The 20139-nt window shown below is 48.0% G+C and overlaps 1 non-coding gene across 1 annotated transcript; it reads right to left on the reverse strand.

The window, feature by feature from the left end:
* Positions 1–9876: 9876 nt before the first annotated feature.
* LOC149753343 (small nucleolar RNA R71) lies at positions 9877–9983 on the reverse strand. The gene has a single exon (XR_016395826.1). It is a non-coding gene; the product is annotated as a small nucleolar RNA R71 (small nucleolar RNA).
* Positions 9984–20139: the final 10156 nt, after the last annotated feature.

Below are 20139 nucleotides of genomic sequence, written 5' to 3' on the forward strand. Positions count from 1 at the left end.
TCGTCCGTGTTCCCTCGGCCTACAACGCTATCCTCGGACGACCCGGACTGAACGCCCTTCGCGCGGTGGTCTCAACGTACCACTTGCTCATGCGGTTCCCCACGGCGGCCGGGATTGGAGAGGTCCGAGGTGACCAACCGACCGCAAGGCAATGTTTCTTAGCAACTCTCAAAGGGAAGAAGCCCGTAGAAGCCTTAAGCGTCGAGTCCCTCGGCGCCAGAGACGAGGTGGCCTTGCGGCACGGGGAGCCGGCCGAAGGTGTGATCGAAGTTCCCCTCGAGGAAGGTCGCCCGGACCGGACGGTCCGGGTCGGCACCAATCTCGACCCGGGAGCTCGGGCTCGGTTGGTGGAATTCCTCCGAGCCAACGCCGATGTATTTGCCTGGTCGGCGGCCGATGTACCTGGGATCGACCCGGAGGTCATTTCTCACGCCCTCAACGTCGACCCAACCCACCGACCAGTAAAGCAGAAGAAGAGACACTGTGCTCCGGATCGGATCCGAGTGGTCGACCAGGAGGTAGACAAGCTCTTGGAGGCAGGATTCATAAGGGAGGTCAGCTACCCCGAATGGCTGGCAAATGTCGTACTTGTCCGGAAGGCGAGCGGAAAGTGGAGGATGTGCGTCGACTACACCGACCTGAACAAGGCATGCCCCAAGGATAGCTTTCCGCTTCCGCGGATAGACCAACTGGTCGACGCGACTTCCGGATATCAGCTGCTGTCTTTCATGGACGCCTTCTCCGGCTACAACCAGATAATGATGGCTCCACAGGACGAGGAGAAAACTGCCTTTATAACAGACCGGGGGCTGTACTGTTACAAGGTAATGCCCTTCGGTCTGAAGAATGCTGGCGCCACTTACCAGCGCCTCGTCAACAAAATCTTCAAAGGGCAAATCGGCCGGAACATGGAGGTGTACGTGGACGATATGCTGGTGAAGAGCCGCCATGCAGACCAGCACATCGCGGATCTGGAGGAGACTTTTGCCACCCTGCGGAAGTTTCGCATGAAGCTGAACCCAGCGAAGTGCGCCTTTGGCGCTTCGGCCGGGAGGTTCCTCGGTTTCATTGTCAACCAGCGGGAGATCGAAGCCAACCCTGACAAAATCAAGGCCATCCAAGATATGTCCCCTCCGACCAAAGTGAAGGAGGTTCAGGAGCTCGCTGGGAGGGTCGCCGCGCTCGGACGATTTGTGGCAAAGTCGGCCGAACGCTGCCAACCTTTCTTCAAGGTGTTGAAACGCCCGAAAGACTTCCTCTGGACGACCGAATGTCAAGCAGCATTCGACCAGCTCAAGGAATACTTGGCGTCTCCTCCCCTGCTGTCCAAGCCGCAAGAAGGGGAGATGCTCTACCTTTATCTGGCGGTCTCCCCAACCGCAGTCAGTGCGGTACTGGTTCGGAAAGAGGCAAAGTTCCAGAAGCCTGTGTACTACATCAGCCGGGTCTTACGGGATGCCGAGACGCGGTATACGAAGGCTGAAAAGATCGCCTTCGCGCTGCTGACCGCGACCAGGAGGCTTCGCCCCTATTTCCAGGCCCATTCTGTCACCCTCTTGACCGATCAACCGCTGCGGCAGATCCTCAGCAATCCTGAGAATGCAGGACGGCTGGTGAAGTGGGCAGTAGAACTTGGTGAGTTCGACATCCGCTACCAGCCCCGACCCGCTATCAAGGCCCAGGCGCTCGCGGATTTCCTCGCTGAGTGCACGGTGCAGGAGGCGGAACCTAGGTCGCCGGAAACACCTAGCCTCGACCTCCCGATTTGGACGCTTCACACCGATGGGGCAGCCCCAGAACCCCGAAGGCGGAGGGGCCGGGCTGGTCCTCACCAGCCCTGATGGAGTGATAGCCGAGTATGCCTTGAGGTTTGGATTTCCAGTGACCAACAATGAGGCGGAGTATGAGGCCCTAGTCATGGGACTCAAACTCACCAAGGAGCTCGGCATCCGGCGCCTGAAGGTCTTCACCGACTCCCAGCTGGTGGTCGGGCAGGTCCGTGGGGAGTTCGAAGCTCGGAACCCGACCATGCAGAATTACGTCCAGAAGGTGCAAGCACTCATTCCTGACCTCGGCAGTGTCGACATCCAGCAGGTCCCAAGAAGTAAAAATGCCAGGGCCGACAGGCTGTCCCGCTTAGTGAGCGCAGACGCGCACAACTTGTCGAGGGCGATCTACCTGGAGACCCTGGATGCCCCGAGCATCGGCGAGGCTGGAGCGGTGATGGCGATTGACCCGGAGCCGTCTTGGATGGACCCGCTTGTTGCCTACCTCGCCGAAGGGATCCTCCCTGAAGACGAAGATCAAGCTCGGCGACTTGTTATGAAATCCGCCCACTACGTACTCAACGAAGGGAGGCTATATCGGACCTCGTTCACCGCCCCCCTCTTAAAGTGCCTCCGCCCCTCGGAAGCGGCCTACGTCCTCGGCGAAGTCCACGAAGGCGTTTGCGGATCCCACTTGGGGGCTAGGTCCTTGGCGCACAAGATCATGAGGCAAGGCTATTATTGGCCTACCTTGTTGGAGGACTCAAAGGATCATGTACGGAAATGCGACGCCTGCCAGCGCCACGCCAACGTCCAGAGAGTCCCTTCTGTCCCCTTGGCACCAATCACTGCACCCTGGCCCTTCGCTCAGTGGGGAATGGATATCCTCGGACCATTCTCCGTCGCTTCAGCTCAGCGGAAATTTTTGATTGTTGCAATCGACTACTTCACCAAGTGGGTGGAGGCAGAGCCGCTGGCCACTATCACGGAGGTGCAAGTCCGGAAGTTCGTGAAGAAGAACATCATTGTCCGATTTGGGGTACCTCGGGTCCTCATCTCGGATAATGGGCGACAGTTCGACAACAAGCATTTCCGTGACTTCTGCGAGGAGTTCGGGATCGAGCATCGGTTCACATCTGTGTCGCATCCCCAAACCAACGGCGAGGCCGAGGTCACAAATCGGACAATCCTCCAAGGAATCAAAGCGCGAATCGGTCGGACGGGGCAAGCTTGGATCGAAGAACTCGAGAATGTCCTTTGGGCGTATCGGACCACGCATCGGACCCCTACCGGGGAGACGCCTTTCAGCCTAACCTATGGCACGGAAGCCGTTGTCCCCGTGGAGCTCGGACTCCCCTCACCTCGGGTGTCCGCGCACCGACCCGAGGCCAATTCGGAACAACTCCGAGGGAACCTGGATCTCTTGGAAGAAGCGAGGGAAATGGCGCAGGTTCGGATGGCGATGTATCAGCGGAGGGTGGCCCGATATTACAACTCCAAGGTCCGACCGAAGCTTTTCAGAATCGGAGATCTGGTGCTAAGGCGAGCTAAAGCATCTCGACCTGCGGAAGGTGGGAAGCTAGCGCCAAATTGGGAAGGCCCATATAAGGTTCGCTGGGTAAACCGACCTGGCTCCTACCAGTTGGAGGCCCTAGATGGTCGAGAAATTCTAAGGAGCTGGAATTCCGCTAACCTGCGGATGTATTACCAGTAGAACGACGATGCCAGAAAGACAGTTCAAAAATGTATAACACTTTGCATTTTAATAATTTCTGGTTACAACGGCGTGCTCGTGTGATTACAAGGAATTCCCAGAGGGGAATTAGGGTGTAAAGAAAGTAAAGAAGAGGTGGAGACTCCGAGGAGCTGAAGATCTGGGATCCCGAAACCTCCATCTGAAGCGGTTGCAATCCCGTCGGAAGTGGGTGCTTCCAACCGGAGGCGCCATCGGCGTCTCACGAAAGAGACGAAGAGCCGGCGCGGATGAAGAAGAAGTGGACGAAGGAGAAGTCCACACTGCCTCCAACCGGAGGCGCCATCCACGCCCCACGAAGAGGATGAGGAGCCGCCGCAGACGAAGCTCCCGCTGCCTCCAGGGGAACGCCACCTCCAAGGGATATTCCGGTCCTCCCCAGTGTTAGGGGAGAGAAGGAATACAAGGGGGAAGAGCATATGGAGGCGCGGTCCCGGATCAAGCACCTGGTGCGGAGCTCAATCGGGAGGCCGAACTTCAAGGAGGGGAGACGTGATCCCGGATGAAATGCCTAGAGCGGAGTTCCGCCGGGGAGAACCTCCTTGTTGATCCCAGATGAAACGGCTAGTTGGCGGAAGTCGCGAAGGGCGCGCCTCCCGTTCCTTCGGCAGGGGTCTCTCAACCATGCGCCGGAGAGGAGGCCCATGATCCATGGCAACCTGAACAGCTCCGGCTTGGCAGGCTCTATCGCACCTGCACCTATATTTATAGCCAAACTGCGGCCCCCCGGTCGTTCCGATACGGGTGGCTCCAATAAATGCGGGCGCATTGAATCCGGAGCCGATCCGGCTCTCAAGGCGTATCTTCCCGCGATTTCCTAAGCATCATTCTCCTTAATCGCATTTTTTGTGCAGGACACTCCGGGTGGCCTGTACCCCTAGGTCCACGTATCTCCGCTCGCGCCCCAAGCCGCATCTGCCTCGAAGAACGCGCGTATTGCGGCCGCTTAACTGACACTCCTCGCAAGCAGCAACTGGCGATCCGATTTCCCAGGTAACCCCTTAATTAGCACTTAATGCCCATCTGGTGTTCCCCAGGCGACGCTTGGAGAGGAGGAGAAATACAATCGCAGCTGACCATGAAAAAATCCCGTCGGGCGGCGAGCGACAGGCGCACGACCAGCGAGCGGAATTTCCCGAGGCTCGGCCCTTGGATGCCAGGCTAACCCGATGATCATCCCGGGAGCAGACTAGCATGAAGCCCCGACCGGTCGCCTCGGCTTGCGCCAGCCTTGGCCGACCAACGAGCGGAATTTCCCGAGGCTCGGCCCTTGGATGCCAGGCTAACCCGATGATCAACCCGGGAGCAGACTAGCCTGAAGCCCCGACCGGTCGCCTCGGCTTGCGCCAGCCTTGGCCGACCAACGAGCGGAATTTTCCGAGGCTCGGCCCTTGGATGCCAGGCTAACCCGATGATCATCCCGGGAGCAGACTAGCCTGAAGTCCCGACCGGTCGCCTCGGCTTGCGCCAGCCTTGGCCGACCAACGAGCGGAATTTCCCGAGGCTCGGCCCTTGGATGCCAGGCTAACCCGATGATCATCCCGGGAGCAGACTAGCCTGAAGCCCCGACCGGTCGCCTCGGCTTGCGCCAGCCTTGGCCGACCAACGAGCGGAATTTCCCGAGGCTCGGCCCTTGGATGCCAGGCTAACCCGATGATCATCCCGGGAGCAGACTAGCCTGAAGCCCCGACCGGTCGCCTCGGCTTGCGCCAGCCTTGGCCGACCAACGAGCGGAATTTCCCGAGGCTCGGCCCTTGGATGCCAGGCTAACCCGATGATCATCCCGGGAGCAGACTAGCCTGAAGCCACGACCGGTCGCCTCGGCTTGCGCCAGCCTCAGCCGACCAACGAGCGGAATTTCCTGAGGCCTAACCCTCGGATGCCTGGCTTAGCGCCGGAAGAATTTTCTGAGGCCTAACCCTCGGATGCCTGGCTTAGCGCCGGAAGAATTTCCTGAGGCCTAACCCTCGGATGCCTGGCTTAGCGTCGGAAGAATTTTCTGAGGCCTAACCCTCGGATGCCTGGCTTAGCGCCGGAAGAATTTCCTGAGGCCTAACCCTCGGATGCCTGGCTTAGCGCCGGAAGAATTTCCTGAGGCCTAACCCTCGGATGCCTGGTTTAGCGCCGGAAGAATTTCCTGAGGCCTAACCCTCGGATGCCTGGCTTAGCGCCGGAAGAATTTCCTGAGGCCTAACCCTCGGATGCCTGGCTTAGCGCCGGAAGAACTTCCTGAGGCCTAACCCTCGGATGCCTGGCTTAGCGCCGGAAGAATTTCCTGAGGCCTAACCCTCGGATGCTTGGCTTAGCGCCGGAAGAATTTCCTGAGGCCTAACCCTCGGATGCCTGGCTTAGCACCGGAAGAATTTCCTGAGGCCTAACCCTCGGATGCCTGGCTTAGTGCCGGAAGAATTTCCTGAGGCCTAACCCTCGGATGCCTGGCCTAGCGCCGGAAGAATTTCAAGAGTCGGGAGTCAGCGAGACGCTACCAAGAGTTAAAAAGAAGGACGAAAGTGAAATGAAGAAACTCTATTTGCATTAACTTTCATTGTTTCAGGGCTGAGACCCATACAACTTGACAAAACGCCAACACACAAAGAAAAGAACAAAATACAGAAGGTCAGCTTGGAGGAACCCCCGGGTCGAGAACGTCGGGCACGTCCGTAGGGGGTAGGGAGACGGTTGGAGAAGCAGCAGGCAATGGCGCCGGAGGGGAGTCGAGAAGGGAGATCCCACTCAGGTCAATTTCGGGGTACTTAGCCGACACCCTTGCCAGGCCTTCCTCGAAGCCTAAGACAAAGGAGTCGGACCCCGCATCCGACATATCACGGACGAACTCGTCGGACTGACGATAGGCCTGTACCGCCTCCGACATATCACGGGTGAACTCGGCGGACTGACGATAAGCCTGTACCGCCTGACGCCCGATCTCCGCACTCTTCTCGGCCAGCGTCGCTTCTGCTCGCTCCATAATCTGAGCTTTTGCCTCCAAGACCTTCGCCACAATCCGGTCATCCGCCTCGGAGGAGACCCTCAACAGATCAGCCTGGGCCTCCTTGTGCTTCGCCTCGGCAGCGATGCGAGCAGCCTCAGCCTCCTCCAGGCGCGAATGAAGCTCCTGGTCGCTCGCGCGGGACTTCTCCAAAGCCGACTCCAATTCGCCCAGCTTGGCTTCAAGAGACCGGGTCCGGTTGCGGGCGTTGTCGGCTGACCGCTGGGCCTTCTCCCACCTCTCCCGGTAGTCGGCAGCCTTCTGGGACTGCTTCTCGGCCCGCTCCTCCGCCTTCTTGATCTCGCCCTCGAGACCTGAGGCAACCTTGAGTTGCTCCCGAGCCTCCAACAGTTGCTTCTCGAGGGTGGCGAAGCCGAGTGCCCGCTCTTCGGCTACCTGGAGCCTCGTCTCGAGGTCTCTGGTCGTCCTCCCCGCCGCAGCCTGACCTCCCTCTTCTGTTGCCTTCAGTTGGCTCTCGGCCCTCGCCAGAAGCCTCGCCTATTCCTCGTAGCACTCCTCCAGGCGGATCATGTACTGGGCGAGCTAAGAGATAGGAAAAACGAGGGCGTCAGGCGGGGATCAACAGAGCCTATAAATGATGAAAGCGACCGAAAGAACACTCACCGACATGAGACAGACGCAGCTGGCAGCCCCAACGTCAGGGACCCTCATCTCCCGGACCTGCCTGCGGTCCTTCTCCAGCAGTACCGTCTCGATGAGGTTTCGGGCGCCGGCGAAAGTGAAGGCCGACCCCGACTTCTCCCCGGAGTCGGACGGTGGTTCCGCAGCCTTACCCTTACCCATCGCCTGGGGAAGAGTCATGCTGACCACGCTCGGGGCGGGGGTCGCCCCTGGAATTGACAGGGTCCTGCTCGGCCGGGGCCTCGGCGCGTCCCTCCTCGTATCATCCGGAGCCGACCGAGTCGAAGGCTGGGCTGGGGACTGATCACGTCCGACCCGTCCATCTTGGGCGCGCCCGGGTGATGCCTCCGGAGAAACGGTAGTCTCGGCATCGGAGGGCTGATACAACGTCAACTCCCGGTCCGCGCCCGCGGCGTCCCCCTGATCGGTGGGTCCGGACCCGTCTGTCGGCGTCGGAGTCGCCTGCCGGCGGGACTTCTTCGCCGGTGGAGCCCCACTCGGAGGAGCTCGTTTCTTCCTCCGGATTGCTTCTAGTAGGGACGTCCTACTGACGTGGGAATTTATTTCACACATTTTCTTAGTCTTAATTATTTTGTTTTAGAGTGTTTTGTATGTTCTTAGCTCATTTGTCTAGAATTTAGGTGTCTTTTATATTTATTTAATTCTTGAAAATTCTTGGTATTTTGCAGGTGTTTAATTATTGAATTGGTTGAAATTGGGCTGGTCTAGTCAACCCAGAACACTGTTCGGTTTTTGGGTTCTAACTAGAGCTACAGACCTCCGTTTTAGATGTTGTTTAGCTTGCTGGAAAGATAAGATGGAGATCTAAAACTTTTATGAAGATCACAAAACCAAGTTCTGCCGTTTTAAAGTCCAAAACTTAGCCGAAACGGAGAAGTCCGAATCTGTCCAGAATTTTACTGCGGCCCAGACCCTGTTTCGGTTTTCAGCTTGTATCTGGAGTTATATAAGTCAGAATAATGCAAACCCAGATGCGTTGGAAAGCTGAGAACTATATCTAAAACTTTCGTGAAGGGTCCAACTCCAAAGTATATCATTTTGGTGCTCTAAATCCAGCTGGGAGTCGAGTCTAAAAATCAGCCTAGAATTTCGGGATTTCAGCTAGCAGATAGGGAGGAAATCTGTTTTAAAATTCAAAAAAAGGAAATTCCGAAAAAGAGAAGGAGAGCTAGCAGATACGAAGAGGAGGAGAAGCAGATAAAAAAAAAAGAAGAAGCAGAGAATCTGAAATTCCGAGAGGAGGAAAAGCTAGAAATTCCGAGAGGAAGAAAAAGCTGGAATTCTGGGAGAAAGAACGGAACGGAGGATTTTTGCAAATACAGAGTTCTTTTCCTTTCTCATATATATATATTTTTTTATTTTTTATTTGCTGAATTGTTTTTAAGAATGTTGAATGCGAATTTATGTTTGAGAAATAATTGGATTGATTTATTAGTTATGATTTGCTAGTTTTCTTATCCTAGGGCTAGGACGTAGTCATTGAATTTTTGATATGAATTGAGTATGGTTGTATTGAATATCTTTTGTTAATTGCAATTTGATGATTTCGGTTTTCATTCTTGCAATTTACTGGCCATGAATTGCATGCTTAAGATGTTGAATGAAGTAACGAAAGTTGAAGTTCGATATTAGTTGGTGAATTTATCAAACATTGGTGGTGTAGTTTAGAAATAAATGCACACCCTTGTGACCTACAATCAAGAATTTCACAGATCATAATGAATTTATATTAATTTCTATGATCACGAAAGTAGACATAGGATTAATATAGGTATAGGTGTTATACCTTGAAAGAGGATATCACATAAAAAAAAGGGATTCGGTCATTGTAATTAGCAGAATATTAACAATCAGATTTAAATTCATTGAAGGAATTCAATTGATGAAATCCAAGCCCTAGGAACCTTTCACATTTGATTTTTCAGGTCAAGAAATTGCAGTCAGTCACATCAATTTGGGGTTGTCTAAATAATATAGGAAATTTATAAATTGGTACTTGAATCGCCTCCTTGTGGAAACGATACTCTTTTTGCCCTATTCTACTTGTCATGACCCATGCACTTGTGGTAGAGTCTAGGGACTATCAAGTTTTTGGCGCCGTTGCCGGGGAGGATTGTTTTTAATATCAATACAAATAATTTTCTGCATTAATTTAGACTGTTTTGTTCTTTTTGTTAATTTACGTTTTCTATATTTAGTGTATGCCACGAAACTGTGAGCTAATTGAGCCTTTTGATCCAGAAATTGAGAGAACCCTACGAGCATTAAGGAAACAACAAAGATTAGAGCTAAAGCAAAAACAAGCAGTGGCCATGGCAGATAATCAAGATAACCAGAATAAAAGGTTGTTGAGTGACTATGCAGTGCCGAATGTCAATGGTGCTCAACCCAGTATTGTGAGACCTACAGTCAATGCTAATAATTTTGAGATTAAGCCTGGTCTCATCCAGATGGTGCAGCAGGAGCAGTTTGGTGGAGGACCTTCTGAGGATCCACATGCACACCTTGCCAATTTCTTGGAGATTTGTGATACAATCAAGATGAATGGAGTTAGTGATGATGCTATTCGACTCCGACTTTTTCCATTTTCTCTAAAGGATAAAGCCAAGGCCTGGTTGAATTCCAAAGCGCCTAACTCTTTCACCACCTGGAATGCCTTGTCACAAGCTTTTCTGAGTAAGTATTTTCCCCCAGGTAAGACTGCCAAACTTAGAAATGATATTACCAGTTTTGCTCAGTTTGATGGTGAATCTTTGTATGAAGCCTGGGAGAGGTTTAAGGATTTGCAGAGGAAGTGTCCACATCATGGTCTTCCTGATTGGCTGATTGTACAGACTTTCTATAATGGATTAACACATTCAGTCAGAATTACTATAGATGCAGCTGCAGGAGGTACTTTAATGAGTAAGTCAACAGAAGAGGCATATGAGTTGTTAGAAGAAATGGCCTCTAACAATTATCAGTGGTCTAATGAAAGATGTATGCCTAAGAAAGTTCCAGGTATGTATGATGTAGATGGCATAAACATGTTGAATGCCAAGGTTGATTCTCTAGTAAAAATGTTCGGTAAGCTGGGTAATGTGAATTCCGTTTCTAGTCCTGTATTGAGTTGTGATTGCTGTGGAGGAGCTCACATGAGTTCTGATTGTATGCAGGTTCAATTTGTGTCTAATTATAACAGGCAGCAACAGCAGAACAACCCTTATTCCAACACATACAACCCAGGATGGAGGAATCATCCTAACTTTTCATGGAAAGATCAAGGTAACCAAGGTAGCAGTTCTAGACCTCTCCATCCTCCTGGTTTCCAACCAAAACCATCCCAACCAGAAAGTAAACAGTCTTGGGAGATAGCTATTGAGAAGTTAGCCAATGCCAGTTCAGAGAGATTTGAGAGACTGGAAGCAAAGGTTGACCAGTTGGCGAGTTCCAATAGAAATGTGGAGATTCAATTGGGGCAGTTAGCCAATTCCATCAATTCTCGTGGACAGGGTAATTTGCCTAGTAAGACAGAGGTCAATCCGAAGGAGCATTGCAAGGCAGTCACCTTGAGAAGTGGTAAGCAACTTGGTCAGGTAAGTGGTGAGACTATAGTTGGTGATAAAGTAGACTATGAAGAGGTGAACAAGAAGGTCAGTGAAGAAGTTGAGGACCTAGCCAAGACACCATCCCCACTACCACCAGTCGAACCTTATGTTCCTCCCATTCCTTTTCCTCAAAGGCTTAAGCAGAATAAAATTGATCAACAGTTTGAGAAATTTTTGAAAGTGTTTAGGCAGCTTCACATTAATATTCCTTTTGCAGACGCCTTAGCACAAATTCCTGCATATACAAAATTTTTAAAGGAGATCATGTCTAAGAAGAGGAAATTGGAAGATTTCGAGACCATTGCCTTGACGGAGGAATGCAGTGCCATTATCCAGAATAAGCTTCCACCAAAGCTAAGAGATCCAGGGAGTTTTTCTATTCCTTGTACTATAGGTGATGTTGATTTTTCTAGAGCTTTGTGTGATTTAGGTGCTAGTGTTTCACTAATGCCTTTATCTGTATCTAGGAAGCTTGGATTGAAGGAGTTAAAGCCTACTACCATCTCTTTGCAGCTAGCTGATCGATCGGTCAAATATCCTTTAGGTATTCTTGAGAATGTGCTGATCAAGGTAAAGAAGTTTATCATTCCAGTTGATTTTATTGTTTTGGAGATGGAAGAAGACACCGAGATCCCTATCATTTTAGGCCGGCCCTTTCTAGCCACAGCTGGAGCTATCATAGATGTTAAGAATGGTAGGTTGACTTTGAAGGTTGGTGAAGAAGAGGTAGAGTTTAATTTATTTGAAGCTACTAAATATCCTTCTTTTACTGATCATGTTTTTCGAGTTGATGTTGTAGATGAGTCGACCAGAGAGTTTTTTAAGGCTGAAAATACTAAAGAACCTCTTGAGACTTGTTTAGTGAGTGCAGGGACAAGTAAAGATGATAATCTAGAGATTGCTAAAGTGGCGTGTGCATTAGAGGCTACATGTCCTAAGCCAAAGAAGAGAGGTATTTATTTTGAGGATATCGGCAAAGGTAAGCCACCCCCTCCCCCTTCTAATGTGCAAGCACCAGTTCTGGAGTTGAAGCCATTACCCTCACATCTCATGTATGCATTTTTAGGTGAGAATAATACTTTGCCTGTGATTGTGAGTGTTTCTTTGTCTGATGAGCAACTTGACAAATTGATACGTATTTTGAGATTGAGAAAAAAAGCCATAGGATGGACTATATCAGACCTTAGAGGAATTAGCCCTTCATTGTGTATGCATAGAATTTTAATGGAGGATAACCATAAACCTATTGTTGAAAATCAGAGACGGTTAAATCCGAACATGAAAGAAGTAGTTAGGGCTGAAGTTCTTAAATGGTTAGATGCAGGGATTATTTATCCTATATCTGATAGTTTATGGATTAGTCCAGTGCAGGTAGTACCTAAAAAGGGTGGGATGACTGTGGTGCATAATGAAAATAATGAATTAATTCCCACTAGGACAGTAACTGGGTGGAGAGTCTGCATAGATTATAGGAAACTTAATAGTGTTACCCGTAAGGATCATTTTTCTTTACCTTTTCTTGATCAGGTGCTTGAGAGACTTGCTGGGTATGCATATTACTGTTTTTTAGATGGTTATTCAGGGTATAACCAGATTTCTATATCCCCCGAAGATCAAGAAAAGACCACCTTCACTTGTCCTTATGGTACTTTTGCATTCCGTAGGATGCCTTTTGGTTTGTGTAATGCACCTGCTACATTCCAACGTTGCATGATGGCTATTTTCTCTGATTTTGTTGAAAAGATCATGGAGGTTTTCATGGATGATTTTTCTGTTTTTGGATCTTCTTTTGATAGTTGTTTAGATAACTTATCTCGAGTTTTGCAGCGCTGTGAGGAGACCAATTTGGTCTTGAATTGGGAGAAATGTCATTTTATGGTGCAGGAAGGTATTGTTTTAGGCCACAAAATTTCAGCAAGAGGCCTTGAAGTGGACCGAGCAAAAATAGAAATTATTGAAAAATTGCCACCACCTACAAATGTTAAGGGAGTTAGAAGTTTTCTTGGTCACACAGGATTTTACCGGCGTTTTATTAAGGATTTCTCTAAAATTTCTAAACCTCTTTGTAATCTGTTGAATAAGGATGTTGTGTTTGATTTTGATAAGGACTGCTTGAATGCTTTTAACAGGTTGAAGCAAGAGTTGGTGTCAGCACCAATTATGGCAGCCCCAGATTGGAGTTTGCCTTTTGAGCTAATGTGTGATGCTAGTGATTTCGCTCTGGGTGCTGTTCTCGGCCAGAGAAAAGACAGGAAGTTGCATGTTATATATTATGCTAGTAGAGTTTTAAATAATGCACAGTTGAATTATGCAACTACTGAAAAAGAATTGCTTGCTGTTGTGTTTGCTTTTGACAAGTTTCGATCTTATCTTGTAGGTTCCAAGGTAATCGTATATACGGACCATTCAGCAATCAAGTACTTGCTGAAAAAGAAAGATGCCAAACCGCGCTTGATTCGGTGGGTGCTGTTGCTTCAAGAATTTGATCTTGAGATTCGAGACAAGAGAGGCATGGAGAATGTGGTGGCAGATCACTTGTCTAGATTAGAGGGGCAGTCAAGAGCAGATGAGGTGCCCATTAATGAAAGCTTTCCAGATGAGCAGTTGTTGGCAGTTTCAGTCATCCCCTGGTATGCTGATTTGGTGAACTATTTGGTGAGTGGCATTGTTCCCCCTGATTTGAGCTATCATCAGAAGAAAAAGTTTTTGTGGGATGTGAAGCATTATTTTTGGGAAGAACCGCTACTCTATAAACACTGTGCAGATGGGATGATTAGAAGATGTGTGCCCCAAGATGAGATGGAGGATATACTTGACCATTGCCATTCCTTGGAGTGTGGTGGACATTTCAGTACCTCTAAGACAGTTGCAAAGGTATGGCAATCTGGTTTTTATTGGCCGACCATGTATCAAGATACTAGACAATATGTGAGCATGTGTGATGAGTTGAGCCTGACTATGGTTATTGTCCTTTGTTTTTATGGTTTTTCTTTTGCTTGAGGACAAGCAAACATTCAAGTTTGGGGGTATTTGACGTGGGAATTTATTTCACACATTTTCTTAGTCTTAATTATTTTGTTTTAGAGTGTTTTGTATGTTCTTAGCTCATTTGTCTAGAATTTAGGTGTCTTTTATATTTATTTAATTCTTGAAAATTCTTGGTATTTTGCAGGTGTTTAATTATTGAATTGGTTGAAATTGGGCTGGTCTAGTCAACCCAGAACACTGTTCGGTTTTTGGGTTCTAACTAGAGCTACAGACCTCCGTTTTAGATGTTGTTTAGCTTGCTGGAAAGATAAGATGGAGATCTAAAACTTTTATGAAGATCACAAAACCAAGTTCTGCCGTTTTAAAGTCCAAAACTTAGCCGAAACGGAGAAGTCCGAATCTGTCCAGAATTTTACTGCGGCCCAGACCCTGTTTCGGTTTTCAGCTTGTATCTGGAGTTATATAAGTCAGAATAATGCAAACCCAGATGCGTTGGAAAGCTGAGAACTATATCTAAAACTTTCGTGAAGGGTCCAACTCCAAAGTATATCATTTTGGTGCTCTAAATCCAGCTGGGAGTCGAGTCTAAAAATCAGCCTAGAATTTCGGGATTTCAGCTAGCAGATAGGGAGGAAATCTGTTTTAAAATTCAAAAAAAGGAAATTCCGAAAAAGAGAAGGAGAGCTAGCAGATACGAAGAGGAGGAGAAGCAGATAAAAAAAAAAGAAGAAGCAGAGAATCTGAAATTCCGAGAGGAGGAAAAGCTAGAAATTCCGAGAGGAAGAAAAAGCTGGAATTCTGGGAGAAAGAACGGAACGGAGGATTTTTGCAAATACAGAGTTCTTTTCCTTTCTCATATATATATATTTTTTTATTTTTTATTTGCTGAATTGTTTTTAAGAATGTTGAATGCGAATTTATGTTTGAGAAATAATTGGATTGATTTATTAGTTATGATTTGCTAGTTTTCTTATCCTAGGGCTAGGACGTAGTCATTGAATTTTTGATATGAATTGAGTATGGTTGTATTGAATATCTTTTGTTAATTGCAATTTGATGATTTCGGTTTTCATTCTTGCAATTTACTGGCCATGAATTGCATGCTTAAGATGTTGAATGAAGTAACGAAAGTTGAAGTTCGATATTAGTTGGTGAATTTATCAAACATTGGTGGTGTAGTTTAGAAATAAATGCACACCCTTGTGACCTACAATCAAGAATTTCACAGATCATAATGAATTTATATTAATTTCTATGATCACGAAAGTAGACATAGGATTAATATAGGTATAGGTGTTATACCTTGAAAGAGGATATCACATAAAAAAAAGGGATTCGGTCATTGTAATTAGCAGAATATTAACAATCAGATTTAAATTCATTGAAGGAATTCAATTGATGAAATCCAAGCCCTAGGAACCTTTCACATTTGATTTTTCAGGTCAAGAAATTGCAGTCAGTCACATCAATTTGGGGTTGTCTAAATAATATAGGAAATTTATAAATTGGTACTTGAATCGCCTCCTTGTGGAAACGATACTCTTTTTGCCCTATTCTACTTGTCATGACCCATGCACTTGTGGTAGAGTCTAGGGACTATCACCTACCAACAGCCGTTGCCTTGTCCGACCGCATGACGTCGTCGATCTCTGCAAAAAGGATGAGGTGGTCGGAGGTTGAGAAACTGAAGGAAAGAACGAAACGAAAGAGGAGAAAAGAGATAAAAAAGAAATGGTGGCGGGCTCACGGTCAGTGGGGACCGAGCTCAGACCGACGTTCACCAAGGTATCCTCGGAAATAAGGCGACACACCGGGGGGAGCCGACCCTCGGCAACCAACTCCTTCAAGACGGCGACGCCGTCGAATTCCTCCCTCGACAACCTCGATAGGCCAATCGGGGACTTCATCGGCGTCTCCCAGGTTGCCCTGATTCCCCAAGAGGGATCTGCGTCAACGAAAAAGAAGCGCTCCTTCCAGCCGTGAATGGAGGTGGGAGCCTCCTTGACGAGGCCGCACCCTCGCCGCGCCGCAAAGCACCACCACCCTTTATCCTGGGGGTGGCCACTCAGGCCGTAGCATTCCCAAAAGACATTCAGGGTGGCGGGAACCTCGTGCATGCGGCAGAGAACCTGAAAGGCTGTCAGGGCGCGCCATGAGTTCGGCACCAGCTGCGTCGGCGCCACTCTTAAACCCCGAAGTACCTGAACGACTAAGTCCGAGGGGGGAAAGCGGAACCCGGCCTGAAGAATGCCCTCATTGATGGCAACCTTCCCTGGAGGAGGATGGGACATCCTCTCCTCAGGCCCCGGGAGTGTAACATTGCAGGCCTCGGGAAGGTGGTATCGAGCCACGAACCTATCTAGGTCTTCGGCGGCCAACTCCGACTTAATGCGGTCTGCTCTCACTTCGCCCATCCCTAATGGCCAGTGAATCTACGGTCAGGACAGGGTCGAAAAGGGAAAAAAGACCGGAACGACTGGAGTACACTAATACAAAAGGAGAGTATGGAGAGCCCTAAATTAAAGAATGGAGCAACTCACCGGAAGAGAAGGAAGAACAGCTCCGAGAGCGTCAAAGGAGGAGCAAGCGAACAGTCCGACGGCGATGACGGCAGCGCAAAGGAGAAACTCGAAGATGTCTGTAAGGAGAAAGGCGGACGGAGGAGGACCCCCGGTTAAATAGGCGGAAAGGTGGGTGACGCCCCGGTAACGCCAGAGGATGCCTGGCTGCCGAAGGGTCGCTCGCGCCCCAAAGGCGAATCGACGCCATTAAGGAAGGATGTCCGCCGAAATCCTCAGACTGCCAGGTCAGCAACAACCGCCATACGCCATAAAGAAGACTGGGAGCTCGAAGCGCGCGCGCCTCTCCGAGGAATGGCGGCAATCTCGAAGCATCACTTCCTTCACCCGTTCCCCTCCTGGTTCCAGGCTCGGAAGTGGGGGGCTACTGTTACGGGGGAACTCAGCCACCATGCCCCACGTGACCGACACGCGCGCCCAAGAAGACTACAGCTGCCCCTTGATCCAGTAACCCGACCCCGAGTCGGATATCTTCGGCTTCGCAGCCCGACCCCGAGTCGGCTGCCCCTTGATCCAGCAATCCGACCCCGAGTCGGATATCTCCGGCTTCGCAGCCCGACCCCGAGTCGGCTGCCCCTTGATCCAGCAATCCGATCCCGAGTCGGCAACCTCTCGACAACGACAGGCTGTTCCCCTGAAGCACGCCACGACCCTCTGTCCCTGCAACGGTCGTATCCGGCGCTGCTCCACGATCTCCTATAACAGCCGTACAAGGCGGAGCTCCACTATACCCTGTCACGGCTGTACCCAGCGCTGCCCCACGACGCCCTGTAACGGCCATGTCAGTGGCAACTCCATCGTGCCACACGATGACCAACCCCCCTGAAGGACCCCCCAGCCTGGTATATATGCTGCGGGGGGGAGAAGGGGGGAGGTAAGCAAGAACTTCCAGAGCATTCTCCTACTACCTGCAATTATCTCTCCTTCTCCTCCAATCTCCTCTGACTTGATCGTCGGAGGGCCCCCACTACCCCAGTGGTGGTGCGAGGCTTGCTTGCAGGTTTCCCGGTGGAAGGTGGAGCACAATCAACATCAACCAAGGCAGCTCAGACGGAATCCCGTTCACACCGCTGTGCCAATCGTTCTCGGTTTGGACCACCAGCAACAGCAATCATTCGGCCTATCCGGATATCCGGTACCATTGCTAGATAGTCATTTCGATTAGTACAAGAAGTTGTTCTTGTGCTACCAACTTAGGTTCGAACCTATGGGGTCACATGCATAGAATTTTCTAGGTTGATCAAATGGTTGACAGATAATTAAGAATCATCCAGGGGTACATTGGTCAATTCGATTGACAAATTATCCTAAGCAAAGATTGCAGTAAAATAATTATTGAATTATTGAAGGATTAATTAGCAATTAGATTGCTAATGAACTTAATTTGATTGAATTTTTGGGCTTACGTTGAGCCAAATTGAATAAGATTCAATTTGGGCTACATTAGGGTTTGACCTAATTGGCTTGGATTCGATCCAAGTAGATTGGGCTTGACCAAATTGATAGAACTTGGCCAAATTGGATTAGGCCTGATCCGAGTCAATTAGAATTCTTTATTTGATGAGGATTATGAGTCCAAATAACCAGAATTGGATAAGAAGAAAAATTTCTAAATTTTAGGAACCTACATTATCTTTCTTGGAGAAGAATGATATCTTGATTTATCCCCAAAATTTTCCACACCTATCCTCTTTATTTTTGGCCAAAAATTGGCGTGAGAAGAGAGGAGGCGTGGGGTTATATTTTCTATAAAAATGACACCTCAAATCTTCCTAAAAAGATAAAGATGAAATTCCTAATTTATAGGGATTGCATGGCACATGAAATAGGGTGGTCTGCGGCTGAATTTTGGGCACATGATTCCTATATTTTAGGAATTAAAAATGCACAAAATTTAGATATATTTATCTCCTCTTAGTTGCCGAATCATCAGAATTTTTTAGAGATTTTATCAGCTAAATTAATTGGCTAAATTAGGTGTGAGGCGTGGGGGGGTCTTTTGGCTATAAAAAGACCCCCACACCTAGGGTTCCATATATACAATATTTAGAGGTTTTAAAAAATTTTGAAAAAATTCTCTGAGGGCCGTCATCCCTTTTCCTCCTTCTTCCTCACGTCTATCCTCCATCTCCTTGAATAACAATCAAAGGTTGAGTATTTAGAAGGAGAAAGCTTCAGCCATTACAGCGTTCCTGCGCAAGCTAGCTCTCCTGCAAAAGACGATCTATCTAGGGCTTCACATGGACAATCTATAGAGGCTGGACGCGTGTGCGGCTGCAAAGCGTGATCAGGGAGTCATCCAAAATCTCCAAGAAATCAGGCATGAGAATTGATCTCATTAAAGTTAAGATTAGATCTTAAACATGGTTGCTGAAATTTCAGAATTGTATGTTAGACATACAATTATTGTTTCATGCTTTACATAAATATTTAAATCATGGTTCTTATTTTTGTTGTAGAGATCTGATCTCTAGCATGCATGAAAATTAAATAGTTTAATTTTTAAATGCTTCCGCTGTAATTTTTGAAAATAAATGCATGCAGCAAGGGTTCCTTTCAAAGATACCAATCTCAGATTATTAAGAATAGGAGATTAGTTTATAGGCTGCACGAAGGAAGATAGCGAATACAAGCTACATAAGAATAAAGATAAGTTAAGGCTAATGAGGCATGGCTATCGGCTTGGTACATGCAAAACGATCATGCTTATATGTAGTGGGGAGATAGTTGATAGTAGTTATTGGAACCATCAAAAGTGGAGAACAAATATGAAAAGTAACAGGTAGAGTGAATAGTTATCATATATGTGGATAATTATTATGTATTAGTACAAATAAGTGGAATTGTAATCTATAAGAGGACTCTTCGACAATCAATCAATCCAGTTCATTTATCTTATCTTTACATTTACCTTTATCTTTTATCCTATTAGTTGGTATAACATAGTTCTTCTAATGTAGCTTCACACTACACCCCTTATCATAGCTCAATGCAACATCCTTATCTTAGTTTAGTGTTACAACCTTTATACTATAGTCCCGTACTACATTCCTATTTGGATCCATCTTCTTTGAATGTGATGGTGGTGAATGTTCTTGAAGAACTAGATATCTGAAGCCACGCTACTCTCTATCCTTCCTCTAGGTCATTATTCTTTCGGTCGATTCAATGACAATGTCATGCCCGTACATGAATCTTCCAGTGCTACTAGAACTTGTTATCCCTTGCCTGCCAACTGAGTTCCTCGGCGCACCTGGAACAGGATGGAGGAGGGCTAACACTTATTTACATGTCTCCATTTATATGACTATGCATGCATATGTTTACAAACATGCATATTCATATAGATGCATACGGAATAATGGAATGAAATAAATCTAATAGAAATGAAATTTAAATTAACATTCCAAGGCCCAAGTTTATCCTATGCTTACTATGTGAAATATATGAAGTAAGAACCCACACCATTTGTGATAATCTATGTATCTTAAATTAAATTATTAACAAAGTTTAAATAATTAAAGATCTTTAATAATTGAAATATGTAAATTAAGAACCACCACACCATTTTCGAAATTTCTCTCTCTCTTCCCCTTCCCTCCTTCCCACCTTCCCTCTCCCTTCTTGGCTTGACCTCCCTCCAATATTCGAGCAGGCCTCTGCCCAACAACTCCGACTACCCCGCCGAGCCTCAATCTATTACCAGCAAGAACCTTGTCTCCCAAGATCCCCAACTTCGACCCCTCTCTCTCTCTCTCTCTATCTCTCTCTACATCCCCCTCCACCACCCTCCAACTTCTCTAATGTCTTCTGC

This window comes from Phoenix dactylifera, chromosome 6, assembly GCF_051530095.1.
Source record: "Phoenix dactylifera cultivar Ajwa chromosome 6, Ajwa_hap1_PhDact_Kaust_v1.1, whole genome shotgun sequence".
Classification (NCBI taxonomy): Eukaryota; Viridiplantae; Streptophyta; class Magnoliopsida; order Arecales; family Arecaceae; genus Phoenix; species Phoenix dactylifera.